We start from the raw sequence: 11683 nt of genomic DNA, 5'->3' as shown, positions 1-11683 counted from the left end.
GACATGACTCGCCGGAGTAACTCCGACTGACTCCGACCTACTCGAGTGAGATACGGAACAATCGCACGTCTGCAACTACCGTCTGCTCGGTCTGCTCTGCCGCTCCGCTGATTGCCGAAGAAAATCTAGCCCAAGGCACACTTGTCCGGATGAATCTTTCGGGAGTTGCACCTGATTGACGGTAATGTGCCCCTTTTATGTTTTCTAGTTGTCATGCAGCGTTATGTGTTACGTCCGCACGGCAGAGAGCCGTACGGACGTGTTGGACAATGTGCTCGAGATTGTTTTGGTTTCGTTGATTCGTGGCTGGTTTCTCCGCCGAGCGTATGGTAGTTCTGCCGTCCCAAATCAAGCTTATGAATAAAGCAGGACATACGAACCACTGATCTGTGATCAGGACCTACCACAAAAAGGAAAGTGGCGGTTGTCGAGCAGTTTGAGCAAATTGCGCCATTGCGCTTCTTCTAACGGACAGCGCCTCCTAGGAGGCTGTTGTCCGGATTACTCGTACAGATCGAGAGCCTCTTTGTCTATGTTCCCTGTAACCTATTTAATGTAAATTTCGATACTTTCCAATACAAGGAACCTATAAACGATAAACAAATTGATATTTCGGAACTGTCTGTGGACGTGTGAAAACTAGAGTAAGCAAGAGTCATTCGCTCCATCACGTGACTCACGTGACACGGCTTGGCGTGCGCTGCGTGGAGTGACCGAACACGCCTTCGGCCTGCGCGGTTGAATATTTGTAATTAAAATTTCGCCGCATTGCAATTATGCAGCGCGCAGCTCTTCAACGAGCAAAACTGAGACATCGACGCGAAATAGAATAAATGCAAAGGAGATAAACTCATAAACCAGTTTGGTTAACCCAGTTCATCACCGTAGCCGTGGCCTAGTGGCACAGAGCGTCCGTCACGGCTACGGGAGGTGGTCGGTTCGAAGCCCACCGCCGGACACCCACCGGCTAAATGGGTACAAACGTCCCCCGACCCCGGCGCTCGGGTTTCCCAGGGGATGACGCTTGGGAGAGGCCCCGCAACCCCGCTAAGCCTAGCTGCGAACACAACATACCCGCAACGACATCAGTGTCGCTTGCCGGTGACTCCTACGAAGTCCGTAGCCTAACAAGCTGAACGGCTCGAATCCTCCAGGTTACGTCCTTGAAATACCAGGACACACCAAGCGAAGGCCTAACACGCCCCAGCACTCAAACTCCTTCGACGCAAGTCAAAACAAACAAACAAACCACAAACAAAGAAAACTGGGCGGATCGTGACAGTGGCGGGGGTTGCGATCTGGTGCCCCGCGGGGCCTCTTTTTGTTCTAAATTGAACTGCTCGATTTTTTTTTTTTTTTTATTAACACTTTGAAGACTTTGAGGACACATTGCCGATATTCTCACAAAAGTAATGACGGAGCGTGCGCCACTAAAACGCCGGCGTCTGGCGTTCGGCTTTCGCATTCGTACCCGTTCATCGAATGCAGTGGAGACAAAAGCTTTAGGCTTTTGTGTACCCACTAATCGTACCAACCAGAGTTCGGCGTTCAGACTTCCCCGCGTGCTCCGGCCGCCTCCTTTCCCTCCGTTTTCCTGAGCATTATGCATGCGGACTGACGGACTCCTGATGAACCATGTTTCCTCCATACATATATACAGCGGCGTAGACTTTCCATTTTCCCGGGGGGGGGGGGGGGGGGGGGGGGGAGCAGGCTGAGAAGTTCTCCGGGGGGGGGGGGGGGGGGGGGGTTGCATTTGACAGCGTATGTGTCCATCGCTGTGTGCGTTATTTTGTTTACATGTCACTACTAGAAGCTCGTTACATGGCACGTAAACAGCGTCTCGGTAAGGATCATGGTCCCGGGGGGGCTCTGCCCCCCCCGGATGTCACCAGGGGGGGGCACGAGCCCCGATGCTCCCCCGTAGTCTACGCCTATGCATATGTATGCTTTGAACAGATATGTCTACATACGATTTTTTTTTTTTTTATGTCCAATATGACAGGGTCGTTATGAATGAAAGAAACACGCATCAGACCGTGAGTGTGCAGACTGCCTTTTGTATGATGTAAGAGCATTGCGACCGCCGCAGCTTTAGGAACAGAGAAGTGGACAACATGCGCACAGGGGAATGAACGTCGCACCTGTGCTTGAGACATGTGTGCGGGTTGTCCAGCTTTTTGTTCTAAAGTCTCGGGTTTTTTAAGACGTTGAAAGCTCACCAGCATATGGTCTCTGATATAATTCTATAACTTTTTTTCAATGAAATTGAAATAATTATCAACAAATGTTTTTTTTTTTTTTTTTTTTTTTTTTATTTTTAGCACGTTGAAGCGATGGAAACGTTTCGGATGAACAAGTGAGCCGTCGCGCACGTATGCGATGGCTCGTTTTGCGACGGGAATATAAGGGAATTTTCCACGACCGTACCATATCCACTCTGGCGAAATACTTACCGCGAGATGTGGGGTGTGAAATCATAAGGAATTCTGAATTATTATAAGACTGGCTTGGCTCCGTTTTTTTTTTTGTTTTTTTTTTCCTTTTCTGATTTTCTTTTTGTTGTGCTGATTATGCGTGTATCTATAAACATGAAATACGGGTAAATCGGTCAGTCGATGTACCTTGAAGAAAGTGAATACTCTTAGGTGACGAAAACAAGAGCATATCACCCGTGCGCAAAAAGGCAGGTGATATTTATTGGAAGGAGAATGCAAGCCGTTCAAACCGACACCGCAGAATGTCGACGCAAGAGGTTTAAATGTTTTATCGAGCACACGCAGAGTACCGTTTTAGCGCCCTAACCTAAATCCCCTTTGATATTGAACACCTCAGGAAAGATGATTTGGCTATTGTTCTTGTCAATTATTTTTGTTTGTTTCTAACGGAAAATTCCCTTGTGGATTGGCAGCGGTCTAGGATCCGCTTTTTTGTTAGTATGGTGGGCGTGCAGGCAAGCGCGCATTTACCGCACTAGGGGCATAAATGTGTATTACCGTAGGTGTGGAACTCCTTCGGAAGAAGTACCCCCGTCCCTCTACTCACTTCAGGGCCTCCCGGGCTTTAGCAAGCTTTAGCCTCCCGTGCCCCCCGTCGTTTGAAGCGCCATCTAGGTTTTCGTTTCAAAACTGTGTTCCGTAGGGCATGGCCAGCATGGCTTCCGAGATCCCGAAAGTACCCGAAGCGCGCGAAAGCTTCTCCGGCCGTCCCATTCGTGCGGATAGGGCGTAATCGAAAAATGAGGAGGCGGCGTGTCTCCGCGGGGAGGTACTCCCCCAATCCAGTGCAAATTTCTGTGTATTGTGGCAAAACGGTGAACAGCTGCTCTAAAGACGTAGATAGACAAAAAAAAAAAAAAAAAGTAATGGCCGGTTTGGCTTGCTTTGGCCCCCCTCGTAGACGTGAATGCAAGGCCCGTACCCGGCCCGGGCCCTTCATGAATGTTGACGTGGAGCCCGAGCCCGGCCCGAGTGCCAGGCCGGCCCGTGGCCCGCTGACGGCTCGCCCTCTGTTATGACTGGGCGGACAGCGCCGCGAGACGAATGGGACGGGCATAGGGGGCGGCCGGAGAAGCTCGTTTCGCGCGCGCGCTTCGGGATCTCGGAGGCCATGCGTAGAGCATGCGTAGAGAAAAGAGAGAAAGCTATGAAAAGTAGGGAGGCTCAAGTGAGGGTGGGTGCAACTGCTAGATCGGCGATCACGGGACATGGACGCCATTTAATTGCTAAATTTTGCTGGGAGTCTATGGGGCAAAGGGTCGTTTTCTTTCCTAACTCGGGTCATAAAAGCCCATTAAGGTGCTTGAATAATTTACACAAGGTATAAATAATTAACTTTTCATAGCCACCAGTTTTTTTGCGATAGGTTAAGTATTTTTTAAACGCGAAAAATGGTAAATTCCGCCATCTTGGACGTTGCTGCTTGTCTGGCAACTTTGCTTTCCCCGCTCGACGTTTGCAATTCTCGGAGCGAGAAGGAAGCGAGAGAGGCTGCGCCAAGGTCCTCGTTGCTTGCAATGGGAGGCGAGAGGAGGAAAGGCGCATGGAGCAACAGAGTTGCAACAGAGCGGGCGCCTGCTCTCGTGCAGGCAACACTGGCGCATACCCTTTCTCGAATCCTCTCCCTCTGGCGCCGCCATTAAATTGCAAACGCTCTCCAGGTTTTGAGTTGCGCCCACCCTCACTACAGCCTCCCTAATGAAAAGAATGCGGTAGAACGCCATCTAGACTCTGTATTTCGAAACATACGCATTGCATAGAATACCACGGCTATGACCACGGCGCGTCGAACTGCGTGAGGCTTGCTTGAGGTACAGTGTACTTGAGGCGAGTCGTGTGGGGTAGAGGAGGGTACTGCTCACTGGTACTGCTCGTGCAATCGGTGTTTTATGAGCAGGTCCGTAACTGAGCTAACCTAATAACATTTATTGGTTCCACCAAAGGAAGTCCACGTAGCAAGCGCGAGGGATTCTCTTGGAAAAAGCCAAGCCGCGCCAACAAACGCCCGCACAATGCAAAGCGGTGCCGGGCATTGCGTCGCCAACAAACGCCCGCAGAATGCAGAGCGGTGCCGGGCATTGCGTTTATTTGGGCAACTTTCAGCTGCGTTCGAGTCACAGAACGTATAACCCTCTGTGGGTGATAATCAATCTGTGACGTCATCTCTTGCGCCTATTCCAAATAAATCAACGACTGAATATAATCGCTTGATTTTACGGTGGTAAAAGCGTGTCCGCTTTAGGCGTGGTTAACGCAATTGTCCATGAAGAAATATTTCCAAGCAGTTCGAGATCGGTGGGATCCTATCGCAAAAGTACCCGAGAGTAAACTGGGGTCACTCGCGGTACCACGTGACTTTCAGGATCGGCGTGCGCCGTGTGGTGCAACCGAACACGACCGGCATTGCCTTCGGCCCGCGACTCGAAAAAAATTCACGGAGATTTCGCTGCGTTTCGACCGCGTTTCGGCCACCTAAAGTCCGCAATGATCGCGAAATGGACGAGATAGAAGTGTGTACCTACATTGAAAACCCGACTGGTCGAGCCCAGTCTGATACCGTAGTCGTGGCCTAGTGGCACGGAGCGTCCGCCACGGCTACGGGAGGTGGTTGGTTCGAAGCCCACCGTCGGACACCCACCGGCTAAATGGGTACAAACGTCCCCCGACCCCGGCGCTCGGGTTCCCATCCAGGGGATGACGTTTGGGAGAGGTTCCGCAAACCCCGCTAAGCCTAGCTGCGAACGACAAACCCCACTTCAAAGCGCCGCAACCGCCGGCCCCAAAACCCACGAAAAACCGAAGCCTAGCAAGCTACAACGGTACAACCAAACCCCGTGCGTGGAACACAAAGCCCACGAACCTTGGGAAACCAAGAGCAACGTCGCCTAACAGCAAGAAGAAAAAGAAAAATGGGCGCGATCGTGACAGTGGCGGGGGTTGCGATCTGGAGCCCGCGGACCTCTTTTTTTCGAAAAGTCCTGGATGATGTGGGCTCTTCGCGCCGCTCAAATCAGAGTGGAGAACGAGAACCGATATAATTTAAGTCATCGTCTAAATCCGACCAGTTTTACTGCGATGATAATGATATAAGCCAAACCAATTCCGAAAATGATTTTTATTTCTCATTCAATTATTGATTTCGTAACAAAAATCAGAGCGAAGAAGAAACGAAACCTAGGAAAATGAATGTCCCATTGCAACGAAGTCGGAACGCGAAAGAAAATTAATTAATTAAGTGACGCTTTTTAACCAACTTAAAAGAAATCACACCGTTTTTCGTTCTAGTATGGCGGGGATTACATAAAGTTTTTTTTTTTTTTTTAGTTAAATCGTACTTTACAGTCATTTTTTTTTTTCTGCCTCGTTATTGTTATTATTGATCGATCACGTTGAGAAATACATCTAGTGGTAAAGGCTCAATATTTTCTGGCTTCGGCGGTTTAAATCGTATTAATTCGATTGAATTAAGTTTGAAGTAAATCTAATTAAAAAAAATAAACCAGATTTTTTTTACACTCTCTTGTTAGGTGTTTAGGAAAGTGACGGTGGCCTCTGAAAACGCCATGTCAGAATTATGTGCAAAAACACTGCTCAAGTGTTTTTGCTTCGTGCTCTTCACACATATATGTGCTCTGCGAACACGCCTGCGGACAGTGTTTTTTTTTTTTTTTTTTTCGTTTTTTGTGATTAGTGTGTTGGGATCGTCGTGCAAGCACGCGTGCTTGCACGCGTGCTTTACGGCTAGACTCGGCTGTATCGGCGTTTATCGGTGTCTATACATGGAGGAACGAGAAATGAGTGAACGCGTGGCCTGTTTGGGTGAAGGGCGATTTTCGAATCCGGTGAAATATAAAATGACAACCCTTGTAAAGGAGTAGGAGGCATAAACTTTATTATGGCGAGTCTTATGTACTGATGGGCACCCGCCTGTTTTGTCAATTTGCGAGAAGAGAAAAAATACGCGTTGCCGAGCGCCCAGTTTTCGCCCAGACGAAGCACTGGCGATCCGGACCAGTTCCCAAAGTTTCAGATGTAGCCGCCGTCTTATTCGAAAGTTGTAAGCGAGTTTCGGAAACTTTCAATTGAAAAATGGCGCCCATTCTGGGTAGTGGGCTCCATTCAGTCCATTGTTTCGTGGGCTTTGTGGGCAAAGCTTTTCACATTAAAAAGTTACGAAAATTGCTCATTTATTACTTTTTTGTTTATTTATACTGTAACCTACAGCGCCCTTACTGGGTTTGATGCAGGGTATCTGGTCTGAACCGCTAGGGCTACATTTAGGTGGAAACTGAGCGTTTAGTAATGCCTGGTTTATTTTTGTGTGGTTTCGTTTGAAATCTAACATCCGTGTCAGAATTAATATATTAATTTGCCCCCCCCCCCCCCCCCCCCTTTTCCAAGAAAAATAATTATAATTTCATTTCCGCAATGAAGAACTTTGTGGGTTTGTTTAGACGCACGATCAAAACCGCAAAGGTTATTCTGAGTGTATTCGTTTTTACATATTTATAACTGTCGACAGAACTGGGTGCAAAAATCAAGCAGCCTAGGCTAAAACGTAGCATTTCAGTTTGCTCTTCATCGGACGTTCCTTTGTATAAAGAAAATTATTTAAAAAAAAATTACAAAGTGGTTTTGTGCATTGCGGAAATGGGGCTGTAATATATATATATTTAGGCAAATCAAAATTGATTTTATTATTCGATTTCAAATGAAGGCACCCCTTTGATACAACGTATTTTTCTTCCCGGATATACCCTATTGCTATTGAGACAGCCGATATCAAGCTAACATAAATTTTATATCAGGCTTCCTGGGTTCTCTATGCCATTTTTATTTCTTATATTTTTTGCCCTTAATAAATATTTGAATGCCCGGCCTCCAGCGTGCTTCGTTGGCTTTTGTTGTGCCTTGGCGGCGTAAGAACGCCCACGTTGGAGGTGGGTACTACTGAAAGGCCCTCCCTGCAATACGTGAGTGCGCAGGAGGACAAAAAATGTAAGACACATGCGCAACGTCATGCGTAAAATGTGGACACGGCGCACATACAGAATGCTACCTCTGTTTCACCGTAAGTGCGAGCGTAGCTGAACCAGTGGCGTCACGAGGGTCAGAGGCACCCGCGAGCTCGGCACGGCAGATAACTCTGCATTTTCCAAAGAAATGAAGAGTGCGCGTGCTATTTTTATGGGCGCTTTAGATGCCCAAGCGCACGTGAGCTCGTGCCACTTGTGCGTATGGCGCGTGTAAGCTGGAGTTGCTAGCTGTACCACGTGATCTTCAGCCTCGGCGTGCGCCGTGTGGAGCAACTGAACGCGACCAGCATGACCTTCGGTGTTCTAGCCTTCTAGCGGCGTGCGATTGAAGATTCTGCACGGAAATTTCGCGACATTTCGACAACGCTACGATCGACCAAAGTCGGGAGCGGCGGAATAAAGGCGGGAGCAGAAAGCGGCAAATTGTAAGCGCTGATCCCGGTGATCCCAGAGAGCGACAAGCAGACGAAAAGTTCGGCGTCTTCGTTTTGCCGTTACGAGCTGAAGTTGATCGCGCGCTGTCAACTTTACTTCTCTGTTTGGCATGCGAGACGCCGGTGTTCCTGCGGTTTTTGTGCAAGCTAGAGCTAGAAAACAACTAATGTTTTGCCGCTTATTTGTGTGTTTTAAAGCACGGGGAGCTGGTCGACCTTTTTCCTTGAGAGTAGCCGGGAGTCAGCTAGAGTGACTCGTGGTATCACGTGACCTAGAGGCGCGGCGCGCGTCGTGTAGGGCCCTTGAACACGCACCGGCATACCTTCGGCCTGCGTTCCAAGCTTTTGCGTAGATTATTCGTGTTACTTGTTCCGAATTTAGATCGCTCAAACTCGGATTTACACCGAAATGATTGAAATACCGCGCACGTGCATTCAAAAGCCGCCTGGTCGAGCCCAGACTGGCACCGTAGCCGTGGCCTAGTGGCACGGAGCGTCCGCCTCGGCTACGGGAGGTGGTCGGTTCGAAGCCCACCGTCGGACACCCACCGGCTAAATGGGTACAAACGTCCCCCGACCCCGGCGCTCGGGTTTCCATCAGGGGATGACGTTTGGGAGAGGTTCCGCAAACCCCGCTAAGCCTAGCTGCGAACACTTAACCGCAACCGGTCAGGTTGCGGCGGTATGCCGCCTTCGGGTGGCGTTGTTGCACTCGTGCAGACTCTCGTCCTTGGGAAACCAGGTGAAAAGTTGAACGCAAAGGCCCTCAGAAGCCAGAGCAAAACACGTGACAAGCTGTTACACAACGGTCAAAAGAAAAAAAATCTGGGTGCCACCGCAACAGTGGCGGGGGTTGCGGTTGGATACGCCCGCGGGCCTCTTTTTGACGTCAATTATTCCGTCTTTTTTATTTTTATATGCGTTTTTTTATTAGGCTTTTTATATGCGATGTGATTCGGCATCATTAGTCGACGTTGTCATTTTTTCCGTGACGACGGGTCATCCGATATCAAACGTTCCGGACGGTAATACCAATCATGACGAAAGTATGACTGACCAGGCAGAGTTCTTCGGTCGTGCACCAGTCACTATAGCTGTGTTTGTAAATTTGTCTGTGCCTCTTGTTCCCCTTCTCCAGAGATTATTTTCGTCATTCTTGTCCAGCCGTCTTGCACCTTTTCATTTAATTGCATCATAATGAGGGTTCCGCGTTTTCGCTATCTATTGTTCTTCAGATTCGGGGGTTATTTATCGGTGTTTATTTTTTCTCTTGGAATCGGTGTTTTTTGGTGTTTCATTTCAATGCTGGAAAGAAATCGGTGATTATCGGGGCTTGTGTTGGAAAGCGACTGCATAATTACTAGAAAAACCACGGCACACCTCACATTACACGCGTTTAGTGTACACACGCACCACACACAATGCACATACATATGGAAATAACAGAATGCGTGACGCTTTCAGAAGCATACTATCAAAACTGAAACTTATTGAAAAAAAAATGACATGTACATTGTCAGAGACTTGTCAGTCATGTGTTCCCGGTCAACGAGAAAAGAAAGCGGGCTAGAGGATTCTTTCAGCAAAGCTGCCATTTTTTCCGCAGCTTGAATTCGGTGTCCAATTTAGAAAAAAAAAAAAAAAAGTCTTGGGGGTTAATTATCGGTATTTATCGGTATATACCGAAAACGCGGAACGCTGATTATAATCAAAACAATACCAATCATCGCAGACTTCTTTGACAAAAAAATAACGAAGAAATTTGTCGATTTCTTTTAAAGAAAAAAAAAATAGTAAGGAAAAATCCCCCGATTTGTTTGAAAGAAAATAAAGAAAGATATTGTGGTTGTTTGTTAGATTCTAAATAAACTCACCAAAACATTTTCTTGAAGAAGACATCTCCTTGGTCGCGTGAACGCTCTCTCAAATTTCTGCAGTGAACGCGTGAACTAGCTGTATAAGTTAAAACATTTCAGAAAATTCTAAATGGTTAAAAGGGGATATCTCAATTACTTTTAACTAGTCTGCTAGGATTGGTCTTTCGTGCGATGCCAGGGTTCACCTTATTGCTTTCAGTTACTCTGGAGTAAACGAGGCGAAAATAACTTTCTCTTCTAGATGCCGGGGGAAAGCACCGTTAGCCTTTGAGATATTTTGACACCTTTTCTGGGCTGTGCTGTTGCTATATTTTACGCTTTAAATATTTTGATATCTATAAAGCAAAATGGTTTCCCCAAAATAAATCCCAAGTGTCCCAAAACTTTCTTTTTCTGAAAATGCAGACCCAAACTAAGCATCAAGACAGTTCTAATTAAAAAATGAAAAAAAAAAAAAAAAATAATAATAAAAATAAAAGCACGCGCGGGGCGGCTTATTGGTACTTACATCCGCTTGTTATCTTGTAAGTTGTGACTATTTTACTGGAGTAAATTTTAATTTAGGCGAGGAAAAAAATTGTAGCTGCAGAAGACGCTTGCACCGCTTGTAATTTTAGTCCCATGCCTTGTTTGCCTACATTGCGTTAGGGGCCTGAAGACTAAAATGTCACTTGGTTACGAGGTAACGATCTAGCGTACCTAAGCAGGCGCCTCACATATTTGTATCATATGTGTGTGTGTGTGTGTGTGCTCGCGCGCGCTTGTGTGTGCGTGTGTGTGCGCGCGTGTGTGCGCGTGCGTGTGTGTGCCCGCGTGTGTGCGCGTGCGTGTGTGTGTGCGAGTGTGTGCGCGTGCGTGTGTGTGCGCGCGCGCGTGTGTGCGTCTGTGTGTGTGCGTGCGTGCGTGTGTGTGCGCGCGCGCGTGTGTGCGTGTGCGTGCGTGTGTGTGTGTGTGTGCGTGCGCGCCCGCTTGTGTGTGTGTGTGTGCGCGTGCGTGCGTGCGCGTGTGTGTGCGTGTGTGTGTGTGTGTGTGTTTGTGTGTGTGTGTGTGTGTGCGCGTGCGTGCGTGTGTGTGTGTGTGTTTGTGTGTGTGCGTCTCTGTGTGTGTGCGTGTGCGTGCGTGTGTGCATGCGTGCGTGTGTGCGTTTGTGTGTGTTTGTGCGTGTGTGCGCGTGCGTGCGTGCGTGTGTGTGCGCGCGTGTGTTTGTGTGTGCGTGTGCGTGTGTGTGTTTGTGTGTGTGCGTCTGTGTGTGTGCGTGTGTGTGTGTGTTCGGTTTGGTCTGGGTTATTTCTATTTTGTCTGAGGAAATCCCGATACGGCGACCAGCCTGCTTGCAGTGCACCGCTTTCCCCTCCGTCAACTTTTGCTGTTTTCTTTTCTGCATTTTGGAAGGTAGCTCGTGGTGCCCGGGACTTGATGATCTAACGACGCCGCGCCGATGGATCGGCTTTCCCGTCCCCATCGCCAGCGCGGTTTCGTTCGGGGGTGTCTGTTCGCCGTCACTGCGGAGGTGCCAGCCTCTTGAAATACTGCCCCCGGGGCGCCTCTCTGCCTGTCGGTTTGAAACCGGTGCAGACATGACGGATGTGTTCGTCCAGGGTTGAACGAGGGGCACCTCATGACCCCGATGGCGGATACTCGTCCGAGGGCGAGATTGTTGGCGCGGTGGGGAAGTTTTCTTTTGAGTTTTGAGGAACACTGGACGAGGAAATTGAACGGTGGCTGGTTTTTCGAAGTCTGTCTTTTTTCTGCCGCTTTGTAAATACTTGGGAATAAACCGAGTTTGGCTATGAATGGATGTGCCTCGTCGTCGCAACTCGCTGACGGGAACGAAAAAA

General features: G+C 48.4%; 1 protein-coding gene across 1 annotated transcript in view; it reads left to right on the top strand.

The window, feature by feature from the left end:
• Positions 1–28: 28 nt before the first annotated feature.
• LOC8029126 (chitobiosyldiphosphodolichol beta-mannosyltransferase) overlaps positions 29–11683 on the top strand; it is a 52015-nt gene continuing 40360 nt past the window's right edge. The window contains exon 1 of the mRNA XM_040207408.3: positions 29–181. The gene's annotated coding sequence lies outside the window, so the exon portion shown is untranslated. The remainder of the gene's footprint in view (positions 182–11683) is intronic.

Source organism: Ixodes scapularis, unplaced genomic scaffold (genome assembly GCF_016920785.2).
Source record: "Ixodes scapularis isolate PalLabHiFi unplaced genomic scaffold, ASM1692078v2 PGA_scaffold6__148_contigs__length_123643588, whole genome shotgun sequence".
NCBI classification, from domain to species: domain Eukaryota; kingdom Metazoa; phylum Arthropoda; class Arachnida; order Ixodida; family Ixodidae; genus Ixodes; species Ixodes scapularis.
Note: the sequence above shows the minus strand (reverse complement) of the source record. Positions and strands in the feature narration are given on the sequence as shown.